General features: G+C 35.5%; 1 protein-coding gene and 1 long non-coding RNA gene across 2 annotated transcripts in view; both read left to right on the plus strand.

The window, feature by feature from the left end:
- The first annotated feature begins 14917 nt into the window (after nucleotides 1–14917).
- Nucleotides 14918–15271, plus strand: LOC124186200. Its single transcript, XR_006871593.1, has 2 exons — nucleotides 14918–15001; nucleotides 15074–15271. It is a non-coding gene; the product is annotated as an uncharacterized LOC124186200 (long non-coding RNA).
- A 6027-nt stretch (nucleotides 15272–21298) lies between these two features.
- The window catches only part of LOC124186843 (regulating synaptic membrane exocytosis protein 1), a 1552625-nt gene continuing 1551339 nt past the window's right edge, over nucleotides 21299–22584 (plus strand). Inside the window, exon 1 of the mRNA XM_046578894.1 lies at nucleotides 21299–21508. The gene's annotated coding sequence lies outside the window, so the exon portion shown is untranslated. The remainder of the gene's footprint in view (nucleotides 21509–22584) is intronic.

A 22584-nucleotide genomic window follows, 5' to 3' on the forward strand; every position in this document is an offset into this window, starting at 1 on the left:
ATCAATTTCAAGGGTATGCTTGCAATTTTCAAGTACATGTAGTTGTTTGGAAGTGAGCAAAGTTATATTTCGTTGTATTGGTTAATTATTTGAATTAAATTCATACCGATAAATCATTTGACTTTCATATCAGCATCAACATTTCCTTTAATGAAATAATATCCCTTTCCTACAATCAATGATTTATTTGTTATAAGCGCCTATGCAATGGTAACGAGGGCTCTTGACATCTATTCCAAACATATGTTTGCCATTTTCAACCACGCGTGATTGTTTGAAAGTAAAAAAAGTTATATTCCATTGTATTAGTCAATTACTTGAATTGAATGTGGTACATATAGCAACTCGAAAAGTCTTTCTGGATCCCACTGAAACGTATCCTCACTTGCGTGAATGATTTTTCTTTTCTGTAAAGCAACAATATGATTTGATGACCTTAATTGTTTTGAATTGTCGTTCATTGTCTTCAATGAAAATCAACATTTGCCTTGTGAAACAAATCCATATTTTAACATATTATAAAGTTTTTTGATCAGTGTTATCATTTATTACGTCAAAGAAAGATCACATTGAGCCAAACATACCATCTAACAATAACATGAATATTGCAACAAACGTGGGATTATTGTTTTCGACCTCTTGGTACTTTCCAACCGACGTGTTCAGCGGTTGAAGTACTATTCTTTCCCGAATTAAATGAAGTTAGTTGATTCAAGAAAATAAGTTGCTCCGAAATTTGTAATTCAATTTTATGAAATGAATATGTAATTGCTTGAAATGAATTATACTCAAAAGCATGTACCGTTCCAATCAATGCATCAATATTATTGTTTCAACTAAAAAATAGTTGGTCTGAATAAAAAATTGATCGGATCAAATAAACTAGAAGTCAAATAAATCGACTGTTTGGTTCGATAACTTTTTTTTCTCAGTGTATCTACGTAGCAAATACGAGTATAATAGAACACACATCTATGGATAATGAAAACGTTTTCCATGCAGATATCTGATCCTAACTTGAAGGTATTAAACATTAATGCACGTTATCCCGGGGCAAGTAATGAATCCTACATATGGAGTACATCCCCTGTAGGACGCATAATGGAGAACGTTTTTTATTGGTAAGTTGTAACTTGATACTTGTAACATTCATGAATAGTAGTTCTTAACATAGTGATTCATTGATGAATAAATTACTCATAATGTTGAATATTTTATCAGGTGACTAGGGTTACGCCTTGGAACCATGGCTGATGACTCCATTACCTAATGAACGAGAAGGAACTCCACGTTTCAATTAAAATAAAGCATTGCGTAGTGCAAGAAACTGTGTTGAACGATTGTTTGGAGTGCTTAAAAGTACGTGGAGGTGACTTTCTAAACACAGAGTCTTGCAATGAGTCTGGAATGGCTGGAAAAATTATTAATGCCTATTCAGTATTACACAATATGCGTATTGATTTTGGGCTACCACAAGATATGTATGGGGATCCACATGAATATGTGATAAATACCCCTAACATGGCGAACATGGATGATGATGAGGGCAATAATCTTCCGCCTCTTGCACTTGCTCGCCCAAGATCGGTTAATACATGCACAAGTTAGATTATGAAAGGTATAATGTTGTCACGGTGGATGTAAATTATAAGAGGCATAATATTGGTACGGGGGAACAAGTTACTCTTCATCGATTGATTTAATTTTGAAATTTTTCTGAGCGGAGCGCAGACTACTATGAATGTCAATACACTGGAACTTTTGGGTCCGGCCGATCTTTATGTACCCAAGATATGCTTACGTACCGCAGTGGAGCTGGCACCGTCAGGGGTGATCTTATGGTTTTGCTTTTAGCAAACTCCGTACTTCTGACTTGGCTGACGCGGCGCGTAGGCCATACTCAAGTATACGGTTGTATGGGCCTGCTAGCCATTTACGGATAGCGGTACCCCGGACAAAGGGATGGGTAGTTCTTGCTTGGTTCGCGTCCGTGAAACCGAGGGATATCACAATGTAATACGACATATGGAATTTAATTTATCGAATTGTAAATAAATTTGTAAAATTTGAATAACAATAAATGTATTTATTATTATTATAAAACTATAACGTGTATTTGAATTTCTTATATATCACTTATTGGTTTAACATTTTAATATTTGTATATTGGAAAACGAGTACATATATCTATATTTTCACTATATTGCTTATCGGTTTAACATTTTAATATTATATTTGTATATCATAAAACGAGTACATAATATCTATATTTTGACCACAATACGTTTTGGCATTTTGAATTGAAATAATACTTATTGATATAAACTTTGGTTTATGTTCTATAGTTTGTTGTTTACGATGAAGTTCTATACTACACTACACTATACTATGCTATCATTGATAAGTTGATAAAAGCTGTGATAGTACTTCTACTAGCTGAGACATAACTTTGATTCTCGTGAAACAGAATTTATCGTAGGTTCAAAGAATTAAAGTACGGTAGTTTAAACAAAGGAATAAGGAGTTTCACTATTGTTGACACAACGGCCAAGCTAACCGCGCTTATATAAATTTACACAGATGCGACCGACACTTTACATTATATTACCTAAAATCACTAAAGTCCCTATAACATTCATAGTAATAATATGCGACGTCGTCACATTTCTATAAAAGTTGTCGACTTTTGTCGTTTCACAAAGAGCACATCTTGCAACGATTTTGTTCGATAACGCGTAGTTACAGAATCACTGTGTGTCTCAGCCATCGATAGTGCAAGCGGCAAACGTCGCTACATAACGTTATCGATAATATTCGGTAAAGAATTGCAGAATCCGGCTACTGGGCAGCCAAATTTATGGACGCTTGTCCTGGAAGTCAAGTTTCACCAAGTAGCGGACCCGGAGCGCAGGAACTACGAAGCGCTTGTCCCGAAAGTCGAGTTTCACGACGTAGCGGATCCAGAGCGCAGGAATTACGGAGTGCTTGTCCTGGAAGTCGAGTTTCACTAGGTAGCGGACATGGAGCGCAGGAAAGTAGAGAACCTGGTTCTCAAAATCTGCGGAGCGCGATTCTCATACGTCCTCTCTACTGCACGGTTGTTTCTGCACTGAAGAATTCGGCTAGCTGATTTTCGTCGTCGATGATTACTATAGATCGATGACGTCAAGAGAGAAAACATTTTGGGTGACGTTACTTTCTGAACATCTGAACATCCAAAATTTGGTTTCGGACTTTAATACTATGTATGATGTTGTTGCACCTACTATGTTCTCCGTTGTTCATAAAAGTTTGTAATCAATTGCAACAGTAGAAGAACGCAAGTTCACATAACTGCTAAGAAGATACATATTATACATTTATTTAACCCGTTTTCACGTGTGATATACGCATGTTGAGACTTATATTAATACCAAATGAGTTTGCTGATTTTTAAACGCTTAATGAAACAGTGAAACACTTTAATCGTTTTAACGCATACGCCGCTGCCGTAGATTATACCCACTAATTCATAAGACGTAGATTAGAAAGGCAACTTTCGTCGGTGCCATTCAACTTCGGCTCCGTCTTCTAAAAGTGGATAATCTATAGTGATACCAATTATCTTCAAGTATCATATCCTTCATTAATAGTTAACTAGCAGATTATTAGTGCTACAGCTATGAGAAATGCAAAAGTGCACTGTACGAGTCTACAGTAGTTATACTTGCTAACCTAACTTAACCTTTAAATATACAATTATCGACCAAGAATAAACTTCTTTACCATCAGAAATGCACATTCACGTTTATAATTATACGTGAGAACTAGATTAGATCATTTGAATTTTCACTAATAATAAATTGAAAACGTTCCGAAGTATAAGTTAAGCTGTACTTAGATATTCTGATTGAAAGATTTTATAATCCGACGTGTATTCGAAATGCTGAGAGAGTGTGCATTAAATTTAAATGTAAAATTGATGTAAATCGGCAATTTAAACTCAAACAATTGTATATAACTTTTTGTATTGGTGTTACATTTGTCAAACATCATTTGGCTTTCGTACCCATTATGTAACGAAGTCTGTGAATTTTGAAAGAATAAAGAATATATCCATGATATGGTGAATTTAACATGACTGTATCATCACAGGTAAAGAACTTACTAATTTGGCTAGCAAAAAAAAAACGAAACAGCCTTTTTTACTGTCAATTAAAAAAGGAACATCTTTTATTTGAAACTCTTATTTATAAAATGCATTGGTTCATTACCTTATACGTAGTCAGTTCGCCATGAAGCTTTACGGTCAAATTTCCCCTTTCACTAACACCTTCATTTAGTCTTTTCACAATATGCAATCGTGTAACCGTTCTTTTTTCGTCACCCCCAAAACATTTCTTTTCCGTTATCACGGTAGTTTTATACGACTGTGAATCGTTCACACTTTTAAATGTTTTATTGTCCACAGTCCTAATGTAACTTGTATATTTCACTCTAAGTAATTCTTCGAGCCTCGCAAACATTTCTTTCATTCCGTCTACCTCCACCTTTTCAGCAGACCCGTTGTAAGTTGGCTTGAGAACCGTCTTCATTGATCGTTATCATGCTGCATGATCCTCGGTTTCTTGTAATTTCTCCCAGTATCAATAAGCTTTGCAATACGAAGATTTTGCCAGGAAATCTATTACTTTAAACGGATAGTGCCCAATAAGAGACACTTCACTATACGACGAAGAAAGGCCACGTTTTTCCTGAGTTCAGTCCCCAGAGAAACTAGAGAACTATATTGTTCGACAAGCGAGGAGACCTGCAAGAACGGAAATATATGCCATCTGGTTCAAATTGCTTCTTGTTATCATGATTGCACAGTGATTTGAGCACCAAATTCTACAATGACTGATAGTAGGACATAGCGGGGTCTAGACACATGAGCGTGGAATTTGTTAAGAAATTATGGCAATAGCAAAGTATGATACGGCTGGTGCGGCGGGACTCGTTGTTTCCATTAATTCTCGAGGGAAAAATGGACACCTCACCTGGTGCTCTGCCTTTATCCTTGTGTCACATCCTCGATGCCCTCTGCCCCTACCTATTAGTTTTATTTTTGATTACCTTTCAACTTATCATTCAATACATTTATATATTCTAATTTTTTTTTGAGTCTCCGTATGCATTGCATGCATGCGGCTCTCTTTATCACTTTTTACTACTTCGGGAAATGAACACCCTAAGCTATCAATAACCTTGCTCTTTAGATAATTCTTCGGGACAATCCTTACCCAAACAGACTCGTATAAACAAACTCCCCAAGAGGAACCAAATGACCTAACACGTGCAACGGATTAGAGCCGTATGGGTCTATCTCAAGTGTCTTTCTGGGCAATATTGGCCCGAACATAAAATAAGGATATCCATATTATATACAAAACCAAGCACTGAAATTCCTACCCGCACGAGTGGAAAGGGCGGGATAGTTCATGATAAATTCTCATGCTACACCGTACCAGAAGGACGGGGGTAGTTTAGACAAATGAAAAGACTCAAAATTTTATCAGGACCTCCTTATTGGTCCAGCATCCCTTAAGGATACTGGGAACCAATCAGGAAGTAGTTCAGACAACAGCACGAGAATCTTTGAAAAGCGTTGCTTTTCGAGTAGTCGTCAGAGAGTAGTCAGACAGTTGTCAGACAGTCGTCATTCATAGTCGTCATTCAGTCTTTAACAAGAAATTATTCTCTGTTTCAGATCATCCAATCATATCAAGTCGTAGAGTCTATTAAATATCCGTAGAAGGTCTTTTACGAAATCGATACATCAAGCGCTAAGTGAATTCCGTGTTCCGTTACTCAAATATAAACTTTTTTTTTCTCCCATTATTTATAACTAAAACCATTTTAACTATCTTAATAAACGAAAATTAAATAAATGATTAATTGTGTTTTAAAATTTATATCGTGAGTAAACCAATGAATTACCTTCAACGCATTTATTCAATGAATCCATCTAATATAATTTATCTTTTCTTTTGAAACCCCACAAGTAAGGTAACACAGTTTACAAGCTATTAAAAGCTAAACAATTAGTCAGTTAATACCGTATCGAGTTCTTGCCGAGCACGCAGAGCCGCCCCACAGAGCCCGAATCAACAGTTAGCAACAGAAGGTAAGTGATCGTTTTTATATAAAAAATTCCAATACATATCCGGGAAAATTAGTCTGAACTGTTATATTGTCACGTGCGGAACGGTCTCGCGCGCGACGACTTAACCCTCTAGGTATCCGTAGAGGTTTATATTTATTATTACGTGGGTCAGGAGATGATCGTCCTCTACAGGGTGATCCCGGGAATAGGGTTGGGGCATTCAATATTTATGTTTTAGAAACTTTTATGATGGAACCAATTTTTAATGGAATCAAAATGAAGGAAAAGCAAGAGAAGATTCGAGACAAGAAAGCTTACAAAATGTTCTTAATCTAGTTGTTCCCACTCATTCAACTACTCACTTTTCGGTGGTTACAGTCCGAATGGCTCACGCTCTCACACGTTTATACTCAATAGCAACACTCACATACGCTTATCACTACACTTCTCTAAGGAGTTCGTGGCTCGGAGTTCTGCACTTAATCTAGCTTCATAAGACTCAGATTGCGACGCGAGAAGCCTTTCCGGCCGCGTATAGAATTAGATTATTACACTCTAATCGTCGGTGTCGGAAAAAGGACTTATAAACTCTACGCGCGGTAGCTTTGAAGGAGCCGGGTTCCGTTGATGTGGTTTTTTAAGCGGTCTCTAACGGGACTGACTTCGCTCGCTCGTCCGACACCCCTTGGAGCGTCGGCCGGCGAGCGAGGTTTTCGCTGCATTCACAATTTTGGAACAAAGGCTCGCCTCGCGACGATCATCCTCGAAGCGCGTGATCTCGCGATCGCCTCATCCCGGTGTTGATTACATCTGGGATCTGGCGGGCGCGGAGACGCTGACGTCGCTGACCGTCAAGTACGCCGTTGCGCTTTAGTTGTGCCACGAACTGTTTTGTAGAGATTATTTTATATGGATTAACTAATATATTTAAAGCTATGCTTCCTCGTCTCTAAAGCGATATTAATAATTATTGACAATATTATGATTATATTCGGTGTAAATATGCGGCGCTCGTGACAATATTTATGGAATGGTTTGGTCATCAGCCAACCCAGCCCATAACACTTGGTCCTCTGCAATTGTACGAAGGAAATTTCACGCTGAATATGAACGAAAAGCATCAAACGGCAGAGCTGTAGGTGTGAATAGACCCTGCAGTTTCTTGTTCGACATTTGAAAAAAAATTTAGAAGTAAATGTTGAGAAAGGAAAAATAATTAAAAATAGTCATTCTTCTAGTGACAAAACGGAGTGAAAAATCCAATAGAAATTTAGATTATATTAAAAAAAAGATCTACATACCATTGCACATAATGCTTGATGTAGTCAAATTCACGAAACCTTGTGTTTATCAAAAACCACTATTTGTTCAGAATATATTTTGCAAATTGAAAGTAGTTGACGAATTCTTACGATTATAAATAGAAATATGTTATAAAAATTTAGGATGAGAAAAAATTGTGTGTAATTTTCTGCCACAGAATTACGCAGGTAATTCTTATCGATATTATGTTTGTATGGTAATTTTCGAGAAAACTAAATGGCTGCATGAAGGATACTATGTCAAAGCGTGGAAAGATTCTTATGCTCTTTAGTGATGGTAAAATTTATAGGTTATTCTGTGTTATTTATTTTTTTATTACATTGTCTAACGATTCTGTATTGAGTGACAATAATTTTGATTAACTTCATAAAGTGATATTGTTTTTCTATTTATTGCATTGATTTCAACAAGTGTCAGTTATTAAATGAAATTTTTCACATAGCTTTCATGCCTTTTTGAATGACCTATCGATTAAAAACATTTTGTAACAGCAAGATCAATTTCACCTTCTACGTTATTTAAACGTGTTTGTTTGAGAGTTGAATGGGTTCGAAAAATTGTTTCCAAATTTTCAAAACGTCCAGGTGATTCCTTTTGTTTATTTGAAATTCTCAAGGCGTCGATAGGAAAAAGAATGTCACTCTATCATAGAATTAATCTCGAAATTATGAAAACAAGAAAATTATTGAGAACTCTGTTAGGAATTTTAAAAAAAGTGAAACTACGAAACTGTTTCGATATTTATAACTCAAAAACGGTTGCATTGTCACGTACCGGGAAGAACGTTGCAAGAGATCTTTAATTCGCTCCGTGATTTTCGACTTCAACTCAGTTTACGGACCTTGTGGTTTCCAGGTTCATGAACTTTGATGATCTGCTCGTATTGATTTTTCGTTCTGCCTGTCTCAATCTGGAATTACGTTGTTGTGCATCTTGCCAACTATCTCTATACGTGATTGAAATAATTCGTTTTACAAAACACTTCAATTTAAAACACATTGATTAAAAATGTAAACTTCTTGCAATCGATTTTCAAAGGTCGGTTTTACAAAGGTTTCGTTAACTTATATGATTGACTAATGCAACCACTGTAATTATACTAAAGTTCCAAGTTTCCGGGTATGAGCGTTTTATGATTTGAAATGATCTGCACTGCTCGTAACTTCGATGTGTTCTGAATTGTCTGAAGTCTTAATTAGTTCTAATTCGTATCTGAAGTGATTCTCTGTTGCATCAGTCTGATTTGAAAGGATCTTCAACAGTGGGAGGTTTTGGAGAGGCTCCTGATTGGTTTTTAGCTACGTCAGTGCAAGACGATTAGTCTTGAAGAGGGCAATCGGCGCAGAGCTGACAAGATACTTAGTTGCGACAATGTTTTGTTTGAGTTCTGAACATGACACTTTGTGAACTCCTTAGCTTTTCTTTTCTCACGATTCTTGCATTCGTGGCGAGGCTGTTAAACCTAAGTTTAGTGAATTTCGATTGTGGACCATGCAGTCTATGAGTGGGTTGAAATTGAAGATATAAAGTTAAGAATAAAAATTATATATACTGCATAGTATTACCCAAATGTAAGCTCAGCTACGAGATAACTGATGTCATGTTTTATGCAGATTGTCCGTGCAAGTTAATTGCATACTGAGATGGTAGCTGTATACAGATCGATATGGATCTTGAAGTTATGGTATGAGCATGTGAAGCTCTCTTATAGTAATTGCACGTGTCGGTAAGTTACAGTATAGAAAGGGTACCGCCATAATTTTCGGCTGGGACGTAACATGATGATAAAATCAAGAGTCTAGGTGGCATTTTTAGGACTGAAGAAGGTTTCAGCTAAGTGAAAAATTATTAGATCAAAACCTGGTTAAGTTGCCTTAAGGGCTCACGTACCTCCCAAATTTCAAAAAAATCGATATTTAGTTTATACATTAATCTTCTTTATACTTTGGACAATTAAACAAAAAATTCAGCAACTCCACTTTGTTACAAAGTTATAGTAATAAATGTGATTGGACATCGGGTTGGTATGGATACCTGGTGAACTGCCGCACCACTCTGATGAGTTACGTTTCGTATTTCTGTTGATCGCTAAACCTGGCTTTCTTAAAAAACAAGGTTATTTGTAGGATCATCTGCGAAGTTAAAGATTCTAATGTCGTCTTTCGAAAAGTACAGTACGTGTGTTTCCTTGAAAATTTTAAAAATGTTGAAACGTCGTTCCGTCGATCGTAAAGGATCAAGAGATTAACCTGGTATTCGTGCAAAGAAGAATATAGGTCTTCCCACAGCTGAAGTTATTGAATCTAAAAGTTATTTTGGAAGTGTAGCTGCGAAAAAATTACGTGGACAATCAATGGATGTTTCGTGTGATGAAACTTTTTCTTACCGCATTATTCATTTTGCTGCAATTTTGCTGGGTATCGTTAAGTGTCGTGTTTGCAGAAAATGGGTTGATGATGTAAAATTTGCTAAGAAAAGTAAGTGTGGACTTGGATTCAGACTTAAAATATTTTGTACAAAGTGCAATGAAGATATTGCAAGCATAAATTCATCTCCACTGATCAACTCATCGGTATACGAAATAAACAGAAGATTCGGATTCACTATGCACCTCCTTGGCAAAAGATTTAAGGACATGCAATTTTTTTCAGTATTATGGATCTGCTGACTTGTATTGCCCAAAAAACTTATAATGCTATCATGTGTAATGTCGAAAGAACCGCGAAAAGTGCTGTTGCAGCATCAATGAAGCTTGTTGTTAAAAACGAACTATCAAAAGCTGCAAAATAAAATGATTTAGAACTATCTAGTGATGGAATAATTATGGCCGACGATAACGCGTGAATGTAAAGAGGATTTCCATCTCTCTTTAGTGTAGCTACACTCATTGGAGATTTTACTGGAAAAGAGGTTGACTTTGTTGTAAAAAGTGCTTACAGTAAAGAATATGTAGTTCATGAAAAAGATAAGGACACTACAGAGTACAAATTATGGTGTGATGAACATCAAGCATCGTGTACCGTAAATCATAGCACGTGCGCAGGAATAACGGAGCCTGATACCGTACTAACAATGTTTCAAAGGTCGAAAGAGTTACTTGGTGTGAAATATAATTACTGAATCGGAGATGGAGATTCAAAAACATCTTCTGCAATCTCGAAAGCTCAGCCCTACAAGGACAGAGAAGTTAGAAAGAAAGAAAATATTGGACACGTTCATAAACGTATGGGTTCGCGACTCCGAAAATCAATTAATGAATGTAAAAAATCGAATTCACTCAAAAGTGAACCTGGAACATCAGATGAACGATCAAGTCTCAGTGGCAAAGGAAAATTAACATCAAAATGATTAGATTAACTATTTATCATGGATTGGCGATAAAAAATAATATAAATTCTTTGGAGGATATGAAGAAAGCCATATGGGATAAACGTTCATCATAAGATATTGCCTGAAGAAAATCTTAAGAATTCTTGTTGTCCTCCAGGTAATAACAGTTGGTGTGATTTGCAGAATGCAAAGACAGAGGGGTCAACTTTTGTCTATAGGCTCCCATATTCTGAGATCGTACAAACGGAAGTTAAACCCATGTACCAGGCATTGAGTAGCGATGATTTATTAGAAAAGTGCTTGGGCGAATTTACTCAAAACAATAATGAGAGTCCTAATGCTAAGGTTTGGAAACTTGCTCCTAAGTTTGTGACACGAAATCGTAAAATTGTAGAAATTGCAACCAGCGTTGCACCCACTACATTTAACGATGGTGCTCTCACTTATTTACAAATGTTACTATTACTTGGAATCAGCATTGAAATTGCACCGCATAATTATTGTGGAAAAAAAGATGCGCACCGTGTGAAATACACCAGAATACACAATGAATTAAATCTACTAAAGAAGCTAGAATTGACAAGAGATTGCAGGAAACCATAAAAAACACGAAGATACAAGAAGAAGAATATTTACAATACGAAATTGAAGGCTAACCAAAATGGCGTCCAAGTGTGGTCTCTGTAAAACTCTTCTGTCGAAATATAGTGAAAGTTTGAAGTGTGCAAGTGATTGCAATAAAAAATTTCATATCACATGCATTCGAAAAGAACTACGGTTCGAACCACGGAAACAAATACCCCTTCCGTACACCTGTGAAATATGTGAATCAAAAACCATCGATGAGGAAGGAGATTTTCTGGACTGTGACGCGGAGGTAAACACACACTCACAACCATCGATCTCACACATTAGCAACACATTGAAACAGAAGAATAGTAAAATCAAAGAATTTTCCACCTTTAAGGATGCACTAAGTCAAGTCAAAACCGTAAAAACATCTATCGATCATATATGTGACGAAATCAACCAAATGAAATGTAAGTTTAATAAGTGGGAACAATCACAAAGCTTCTTCTCGGACAAAATCGATGAATTCACAAACACAATCACGAAACTCACACAGGAAACCAAGACACTACAATCTCAATACAACCAGCTGACAGCCAAACGGAAAGAAACCGAAGATAAGTTTAATATGCTAGTGACATCAATCCAAAGAATAGAGCAAAAAATGAAATCAACCGAAATCAAAATCGTGGGTGTCCCATAAACAGAAGCGGATGATCTTGTGACAGGAAAATAAAACTCTTCCTCGATGTCAAAACTCGAATTGACTCCTCGACAACTCAATCAACCCCCGAACCCTGATAATCGACACTAACCCTGTAGGTAGAAAATTAGTAAAACATAATCGTCAACTGTATTCTCAATCTATAGATTAGACCAGGTATCACGCTCCACGAGGAAAGACTCACACTGTGTTTGACCACGAAATAAGCACCTCTGCCTGCACACGTTGTAGCAGACCGGCAGCAAAGCGAAGATGCGAGATCGGCGCAGACTAGCTGCGAAGAATAAACACACTCCAGTTGTGAGTAGTCCTCGAGGAGTGTCGGCCGTGTAAACTTCGATTTGTCAAACCTAATATTATATGCAACTATTATGTGTAATAGAACTTCTACCGTCTGTTGTCGACTAAACTAAGTTCGCGAATTAAGAAGGGTAACTTGATCCAGTATATAGTCAAGTAGTAAGTAAATAAATTTATATATCTTCGTTTATACGCTTTTCTATTGTCTTGCAATTACTTTTTGTCCTCCACGTATCCTCCTTGTGTTGTCTCTTCTATTTTAATAATCGAGCTAGCCGAATTCCATGTTCAATTAATTATTCATTATTGTAAATTTATAAAAGGAAATTTAGGTATTGGTTCTTCAAACCAATTGGCGCCAAACGAATTTATAGAATTAATCAACTAATTAGCTTAGAGTCCTGTCAGCCGACGGACCACGGCCACGGCATGTGGTGTGTATTTTATTTAATATTCGTCAAATGATCTTTGTAAAAGTACGCCGTCTCAATCTACCAAAAATAATAGATCAAATTGCAAAAACAATAGGCGTTAAACGCAGCCAAACTGACATATTGGACGAATACCGACTCAATCGAAGAGGGCGACAAGCGGGGAACATTATAATAAAAACAAACAACATTTCTGTCCGAAACGAATGGCTCACACAATACAAATAACAGAAGAACGTAGTCGCATCTCAATTACACCCAAGTTTTCCTCGAACGAAAATATACATCAACGAATCACTTACACCCGCCAGAAAGAAGCTTATATACGAAATCAAACTGCGCGCGAAAGAAGATAATGTGAAACTCACATGGATCAAGGATGGCCAAATATACATTCTAAAGAACGAAGGAGAAAAATCCTTTTGCATCGATTGCATTGAACATCTCAACAGAGCAGCTTATGCATATGCAAAACAAAAATCTCACGAATAAACCGTATAAACCGAGATAAACAAGCCCAACAAAACTACCAACTATAAAAATGACCACATGGTTTGAAGAAATTGAATCTTTTCAAGCAACACAAACACAAATATTTGAAGAGCTAAGAATAATTAAAACAAACACGAAAATGAACTGTGGCATCAAAATCCTTCATATGAACGTTAGAAGCCTGAGAAAACATGCAGAAGAAGTGGAAATACTCATCGATGAAATGAACATGGAAATAGACATCATCATACTGACTGAGATGTGGATGGAAAACAAAGAAGATATACTAAAACTTAATCGACACAACACCTATTGCGCGACAAACAAACTCAGCACCAAAGACGAACTAATAGTACTTACACACATATCCCTCAAAACAGTGCAATGCAATACGAACATACAACAAGCAAATGCAATAAAACTGAAAATCTCCGGTGGTGAAAAAATAATAATATACGCTGTATATAGATCTCCGACCGGCAACACAGCAGACTTTCTAACTAATCTCGATGACGAACTAACTAGTAACCACAAACAAAATAACATAATTCTTACTGGTGACATAAACATAGATATACTCAGTAACACTCGAGAATCGGAAGAATACCTGAACATCATGCACCGACAAGGCTTTGTATCATGCATAAACGAACCAACAAGAGTCACTGAAACAACTCAAACATGCCTGGATCATATATTTGCAAAAAAAAGAAACATACATGAAATTATGCCTGCAATACTGAAAACCACAATAAAAGATCACTACATCATTACACTACAATCATTCCTACAATCAAGAAAAATTTAAAGAAAAAAAATGATAACAAAGTAATGAAAAAAATTGACTACAACAAACTGAAGATTATTGCACAGGAAGAAAACTGGGAAGAGACATACAATAAAAGCGATTCTAACGAAGCTGCAGAATCATTTTCAAAAACTCTTCGGAAAATAATTAAACGATCAACCAACACGATAAAAATAAATCACAAATCAATAAAAAGAAAAAAATGGATGACCCAGGCCCTGATAACATCAATCAGAAGAAGAGACTAACTCGCCAAACAATGCAAAAATCACCCGAACAACATGGCACTTAAAGAGCAATACAAAAAATATAGAAATACTCTAACGAAAATCCTAAAACAAGCCAAAAGAGACTATTACAAGGATAAAATCAAAGAAGCCCAGGGTGACCAGAAACGCATATGGAGTATAATCAACCAGAATCGACTGACACGAATAAAAAAAAATATTGAAAGAATAAAAACTCAAGACCCGACCACTGAAGACGAACTCACCATAGCAAACGAACTCAACACATGCTTTGCGCAAATTGGAAATGAATTAGCAGCACGAAAACCAACAGAACACCATGCAACAAATATGAAAACCTACAAAAGGATACGAGAGTCTCTCTTCTCAACTCCCGTAACAGAATCGGAAATACGTAAATACATAAAGGAACTCAACCCTCAAGCAGCTACGGGACCCGACGGAACACCAACCAATATCCTCACGAACGTCGACGACAGTATAACAGGCCCGCTATAACACATATGTAATATCACCTTAGAACAAGGCATCTCTCCCGAAATATACAAAAATACAAACATAACACCTATACATGAAGCTGGAGATAAAGAAGAACCAAAAAACTATCGACCCATATCAGTAATAAACAGCATGGCTAAAATTCTAGAAAAGGTAATGAAAAACAAACTACAAAATTATTTAACAAAGCACCAAATTTTCTCTCTAAATCAATATGGATTTCAGCCTGGCAAAAGTACACAAGACGCTATAAGCCGACTAATAATGGCAAGAAAGTAATAGCAACTTACCTGGACCTCGCTAAAGCCTTCGTTACTATACCACACGAACAACTACTAAACAAACTCGAGGCAATAGGAATACGAGGAACAGCGCAAAAATGATTTCGGAGCTACCTAACAAAGAGAAAGCAAAAAACAAAAATAGGAAACATGTACAGTGATGAAACTAAGATAGTCTGCGGAATACCACAAGGAACTATTCTCTCAGCTGTACTCTTTAACATCTATATCAATGATATCGACTCTTTGGACCTCCAATCAACAATAATTGCTTATGCGGACGACACGGTACTAATAACAGTGACGAAGACTTGGCAAGAAACCTACTGTACAGCGACAAAAGACCTGAAGACAATACAAGACCATCTCAAACACCACCAATTAACACTGAATACTAACAAAAGTACATACACAACATTTAAAACAACACCAAACAATAAAATTCAACTATTGAATATGCATATAATACTTCATACATGTCATCATGACACAGAACCATGCAGATGCGAGAAATTGATCAAGAATACACAACAAAAATACTTAGGGATAATAATAGATGAGCAGCTAAAATGGAAGGAGCACATCAAATTCACCGTTAAAAAGTTAAGAAAACTGATGCATCCTCTGTACAACCTGAGCCACATCGTCAACACACACACGGTAAGAGCAATATACTTCGCTCTAGTACACTCGATCTTACAATACGGAATCGCAGCGTGGGGGAGCGCCTATGAGAAAGCAATTCAACTACTCCAACAAGCACAGAAAGCAATAATAAAAATTGCGTTACATAAACCAAAAGATTATCTTACAGAACATGAAGAGCAAAATCCTCGACTTCAGGCAGCAGTATCTGAAAGACATAATGATCAGACTTCATAAAAACCCGAATGAGATAGCGTTAAGGCAACGACAACATTCCTACCACACGAGAGCAAAAGAAATGGGCAAGCTGGAAATTACAAAAACATACACCAAACATGGACAACAAATGGAAGAATATATTGCAAATAAAGCAAACAACAGACTACCATCGGAAATTAAAGAAATGACAATGTATTCCTTCAAAAAGTCGATAACACCATGCCTACTGCAGATAGGGAGAACACTATATGACGACCTAACAAAGCATTGTATATAAAACATGAAAAGCACGGAACGGAACAATCATGGGAGAAACGGAGACCGGAGAAAACCTGGAAAGGAAAAAGGATAGAAAAATGAAGAAATGAAACACCTACCTACTAATACATAACTTAGGATAGAATACACATCACAGACCACACTTAAAACGCACAAAACTGCATATAAAAACACCTCACAACCCTGCGCACGAGTTCACACTCATGCAGGGATATTTCATATGAAAACACAAATGTATATATTAGACTGGGGCAAAAAAATTGACTGTTTTTTTTTTTGAAAAATATATTGAGAATATCATTTAGTATGGCAAGAAAAAATTCATGAAATTTTAAGCCCTTAATATTAACTTTAAGAGGTCTATCATCGCTATTTTTGATTTTTAGTAATAATTTGATGTTTTACGTCAGAACTGTCGAAATATTGAAGTGAAAAAATTTATGTTCACTTATCCCTTTATAAAATTAAATTCCCTACAAAAAAGGTCTGATCATAGATTTTTGTCAGACAAGCCGTTTCCGAGTAATTAAGCTTAATAAATTGATATAAAATTTCTCGATTTGACTTTTTTAATTTGGTATTTCGTGACTAACGAATCAATGAATGTATAAAAAAGATCATGACAGATTCTTAAAGGAAATTTAATGTTCTACAAAAAAGATCTTTTGATATTTTTGCCTCAGTTTAATTTTTCAAAAGTTATTCTCAATTGAAATTTCAAGTTTTTCTTCAATTTTAATTGAGAATAACTTTTGAAAAATTAAATTGAGGCAAAAATATTAAGAGATCTTTTTTGTAGAACATTAAATTTCCTTTAAGAATCTGTCATGATCTTTTTTATACATTCATTGATTCGTTAGTCACGAAATTCCAAATTAAAAAAGTCAAATCAAGAAATTATATCAATTTATTAAGCTTAATTACTCGGAAACGGCTTGTCTGACAAAAATCTATAATCAGACCTTTTTTGTAGGGAATTTAATTTTATAAAGGGATAAGTAAACATAAATTTTTTCACTTCAATATTTCGACAGTTCTGACGTAAAACATCAAATTATTACTAAAAATCAAAAATAGCGATGATAGACCTCTTAAAGTTAATATTAAGGGCTTAAAATTTCATGAAATTTTTTTTTTGCCATACTGAATGATATTCTCAATATATTTTTCAAAAAAAAAAAATAGTTAATTTTTTTGCCCCAGTCTAGTATATATACGGCTAAAGGTTATTATAAATCTAAAAAAAAAAAAAAATTGAAATTGGGGACTAGCCGTAAGTTCACGTTGTACCTATCAGAAACTTTCAACGCGTTTTTCTCGAAATTATGTTTTTAGACAATGTCAGCACGATGACTTAGTCAATTTTAAATATTTTTTAAATGCTTTTTTTTTAATCTTGATCATTATTTTCTCTATAGTCTGACAAGAGGTTTTTTAAACTTTTTGGTTGGACAATTTTGTATTAATTATTGAAAACTAATTTTTTTTTTATTCAATTGCATACTAAAGTTTCAAATACTCTAATTTCTTTGTTTTTGAAAAAAAAGATTCTTTTGTCAGACTATTACCACTACATTATTCTACAAGATTCTTTTTTATTTTTCGTAGATTGGATAATTTTTGGTTGAAGTTATGGTGTTGATATGGAGATGCCATGGTTTTTACCAGTAGTCCATTTATACCCGTAAGTAAAATAATATTTAGAAACAAAATTTTTTTCTTATAGTTAAAAAGTTGATAAAAAATGTGAAATGAGCAATTAATTTTTTTTCTCTTCATAACCTTTATGATGATTTTTCAAATTTACCCGGTGTTCAACGCGCGCAGGGATATGTGAGCCCTTAAAACGCTCGATACCTACCTATTCGAGAATGGAATCACTCAAAATCAGTTGTGATGAGAAAAAAAAAAGAATACAGGAACTTTAATTTAGACATAGAGAAAGCTAATCGCCTTTTTAATGCTATTAAAACTGATAATATTAATAAATTGAACAAACTTAAGTCTATACAGGCTCCTAAAGCAACTTCCACTGACAAATGGTTAGTGAATTTATCTAATATAGATTTACCTTCTGAAATCAAAGATACTTTATCACTTGGTCCCAATCATGGACTATCGTATAAAAATGTAAATTTACCTATTGATGATATTTTAAGTAGTGTCGAATGAGCTCTCATCACCAAAGATGGCATCACGACAGATAGAATCAGATCGAATATTAGCAAACTCATTGGAAACAGACTCGTTAAAAATCCACTTGAATCTTACTGTCAAATAACTTCCAAAGTAAAACTAACAAAAGAATTTTCAAAACATCATAACCACTTAGTCGTCACTGATGCTGACAAAGGCAATATAACAGTCGTCATGGACAAGATGGATTTTGAACAAAAATGCCGACATATTCTTAATGATTCCAACACATACACTCTTATCTCTCGTAATTCCACCAATAAGATACAAAAACAAGTCAATGATATGATAAGCCTGTGGCACCAGAAAAAATTTATAGATTCAAGCTCGGCAGAAAATCTCAAAACCTACAACTCTCTGCCTCCTAAGATACGTTGTCTACCAAAAATACACAATATCAATGTATCTCTCAGACCAATTGTATGCAACATCAATTCACCTACGTACAAAATCTCCAGATTCTGCTCTAGTGTACTCTGTAACATCACAGGTAAATCCAACTATCACATCAAGGACACTTGGTCGTTTGTAAATAAAATCAGAAATACACCAGTCCCCAGAGAACACCTATTGATCTCCTTAGATGTCAAATCACTGTTTACTAATATTCCAACCAATTTAGCAATTTCTATAGTCACTAAAAATTGGCCCAAATTAAAATCACACACCAACATAAACAAAAAAGAATTTTTTGCAGCTACAAAACTTTGTCTAGACTCTTGCTACTTCGCCTACCAAGAAAAATTTTACCAACAAATTTTTGGTGTAGCCATGGGCTCACCAACTAGCCCAGTGGTAGCGAATTTAGTACTTGAACATTTTGAACAAAAATTATCTCACAGCTCCCCTTTAGTCTCCCTTTCTACAATCGTTATGTAGACGATATTATAACTTGTGTAAAAAAAGAAAACTTACAATTCCTTCTGAATAAAGTTAACAATTTTCACCCTCGCATACAATTTACAATTGAGTTGGAAAAAGATGGTAAAATCAGTTTTCTTGACACCTTGGTGATTAATCAAAACGATACTGTAATCCTAGATTGGCATCACAAACTAACTTGGTCTGGTAGATACATTCGTTATCGTTCAAATCATCCTATGAAACATAAAAAATCTGTCGCCATAGCCTTGTTCGATCGTTGTCTTAAAATTTCTAACCCTCAATTTCTCAAAAAAAACTTAAAACTCGTAGAAACAACTCTTATTTCAAATGGCTACCCTTTAAAATCCATTAGTGATACTAAAAAGTATAGAGTTGAAAAAATGTACAATTCGATTGATTGGAATATAGACTCGAACAATCAACCTAATGATAATGACAAATTTAAGAACACCATCTCTATACCCTATATTAAAAATCTTTCTAGCCAAATTAAAAAAGTTTTTAAAATTGAAGGCATCGAAATTACGTTTAGAATTAATAATACTACTAAATATTCTCTCTTTTCTCATCAAAATCTGTAACTCCTAATTTAGATAAAATCAATTGTGTGTATAAAATACCATGTCGAGACTGTAGCAAAAGTTATATTGGACAGACGTCACAACATTTAAAAAATAGAATTTCTGGCCATCGCTCAAATGTTAAATGCCATGATACTGAAAGATGCGCTCTAGCAGAACACTCCTTGAGTCTTGGACATCATTTTGATCTTAATAACTCCATAACCTTAGCTACAGAACCTTATTGGTATAAACGTAATATTAAGGAAATGATTCATATTTTCAAGAACAAAAGTAACTCTGTCAACAAGCGCACAGATATCCAACATCTCAGCCATCTATACTCTAATATTCTCTAGTTTTCAAAATTGGCGCCCTTAGTACATTGTTATCAGTCTCAAATCCATTTCGATCCAACATAGATCAACATCACACCTCATTACCATAGATTTTTGATCGATATCCGCTAATTTTCACTTCCGTCAAAAATGCTGAACTAACAACACCTAAGCAGGCACACGTCGTCAAATTTTGTGAGTAATCCGTGTATATCTTGTTTAATTTCTTTTTAATTCAATTCTTACACAATTATTAACTTCTTTAGTCGTCAAATTTCATTCATGTAACCTATATTTCATACTATTTTCGCTAACCGCAATTTTCACACTTAACCTCAAAATTGTCACTTAAACATGTGACAATATATATTATATAACTAAGTTAAAATAACAGCAACTATTCTTACCAACATAGTCTCTGTTCCAATTAAAATTGTTTTCTGAAACATTTTGTAATTATTATAGCCTGATGATGGTCGGCAGGGCCCGGCCGAAACGTCGCAAACGCAAACATGTTCGTTTGCCCAACAATTAAATATTACTATATACCCGACCGGATTTCGATAAAACCTTCTTCATTCTTCAATCTACCTCCTGGTCACTAATACTTCACAAACAGAAAAAAAAACAGGAAAAATTGGCACGATTCTTAAGCACAGTCTAAGATTTAAAGTTTTACGAAGGAATGAAATGGATTCTCGCTAAAACTTTGAAGTCGGTCACGTGACACCATACACAAAACACCTTAAGAATTTCTGTTAGTCGGCTGGCCTTTTCAAGGGTCTCTCGGCACTTGGCTTTGGTTTTTGCACATCACGACGGAATGTGTTGTTTCCTGCCATCTCCCCCCCTCCCCCCTTTCCGTGCCATTCCGTTTGATCCCATCGTCCTTCTTATAATTTATTTGTAAGATATAGCGGCGTGACGCGCTAGGTTCCTGAGCGAAAGCTTTCGCAATAGTCTGAGCTTGCGCGGTGAGCCTATCGAGTCGACGGTGGGATGAGGGTGGCGACAGGGAGACCCGGGCAGTTCAAGCCGGGCCGTCTGCCCGTCAGTATCTACCTTGTGCGGAGGTCTCTGGACCACCTCGAACGCGATCGCGAATTACGACGCCACCGTCATCCCCCGCGCTGCCCTTGTTCTTCAACCACGGGGATACATACACAACCGACCTCACGAAGGGGGAAGAACCCGAAGCCAACCCGAACTTTAGACGAAGTGGTTGTTGGACCTGAGGGATGGTCCACCCAGTAACAGGTTGGTGATTTCGTCATTTATGTTGCTTACCGACTATTCCAGGCCTTCACGACCTTTTTAAACCAGTTTTTCCTTACTGCATCGTCATTTCTCGGTATTGTATACTTATCACATATATATATATATATATATATATATATATATGTGATATATATATATATATATATATACATTCACTTCAATAGAAATTGTATCTTTCAATGCTACCTTATGCCTCCATAAGCCTATATTAGAAATGCAATTTCTATCGAATTGAAAGCATGCAGAGGTATCAAGTGAAGTTAAAATTCATTTCCAGAAAGGGACCCTGATTATATATGTATGAGTCACTTTAAATAGGATTTAGCAAGGGAACAGAGATGAATAAATGTATCAATATTTACTAAAATTATTGTTTTCCACAATTAATCTTGTGATGTTCGTAATCATGGGCAGAAAAATATGCGTGGTCTGTACACATTCAAAATTGAAAACAAAATGGAATCTTGAAGGAATTGGAATTCACTTTCGCTGACAAAATTTTGCAATAACATCTCCGAGCTTCAATTGTACAAGCATACTTCTGCTAAGACAATCGAAAATAGACATTGGAAAGATGGCTGCAACAATTCAGGAATCTTTCCTAAGTTTCCAGTTTTTGTTGGCAGAAATTCAAAAAAGGAACGATGATAACGTTTTCCAATTCTCAATGGCACTCATGATCTTGTATATACGTATATTATATGCGGTGGCTACATCGCTGCATAATTGGTCTGAATGAGTAGAGGTCCAACTATATTTACATTACAGAGAGGTGAGCTTAAATAATTTAATTTGTGATTTGACGTTTACTGCATAAAATATTGAAATAGCAGCTTATCAGCTCTGTCTGAATTTTGATAATAATTACATGGTTGATTCATGGATTTATGTGACATCATATTTTATTTCATAATTCTTCTCATTTTTTATTTCATTGTATAAAGTCGAAATGCATTAACCCGCTTATTTTAAAATTAAAATGTTGACTTAAAATGCCTTTATTTGAACAAAAAACACGTTTTCGACGATTTTGAGATGTTTTGGACATGTTTTAG

Source organism: Neodiprion fabricii, chromosome 7 (assembly GCF_021155785.1).
Source record: "Neodiprion fabricii isolate iyNeoFabr1 chromosome 7, iyNeoFabr1.1, whole genome shotgun sequence".
Taxonomy (NCBI): Eukaryota; Metazoa; Arthropoda; class Insecta; order Hymenoptera; family Diprionidae; genus Neodiprion; species Neodiprion fabricii.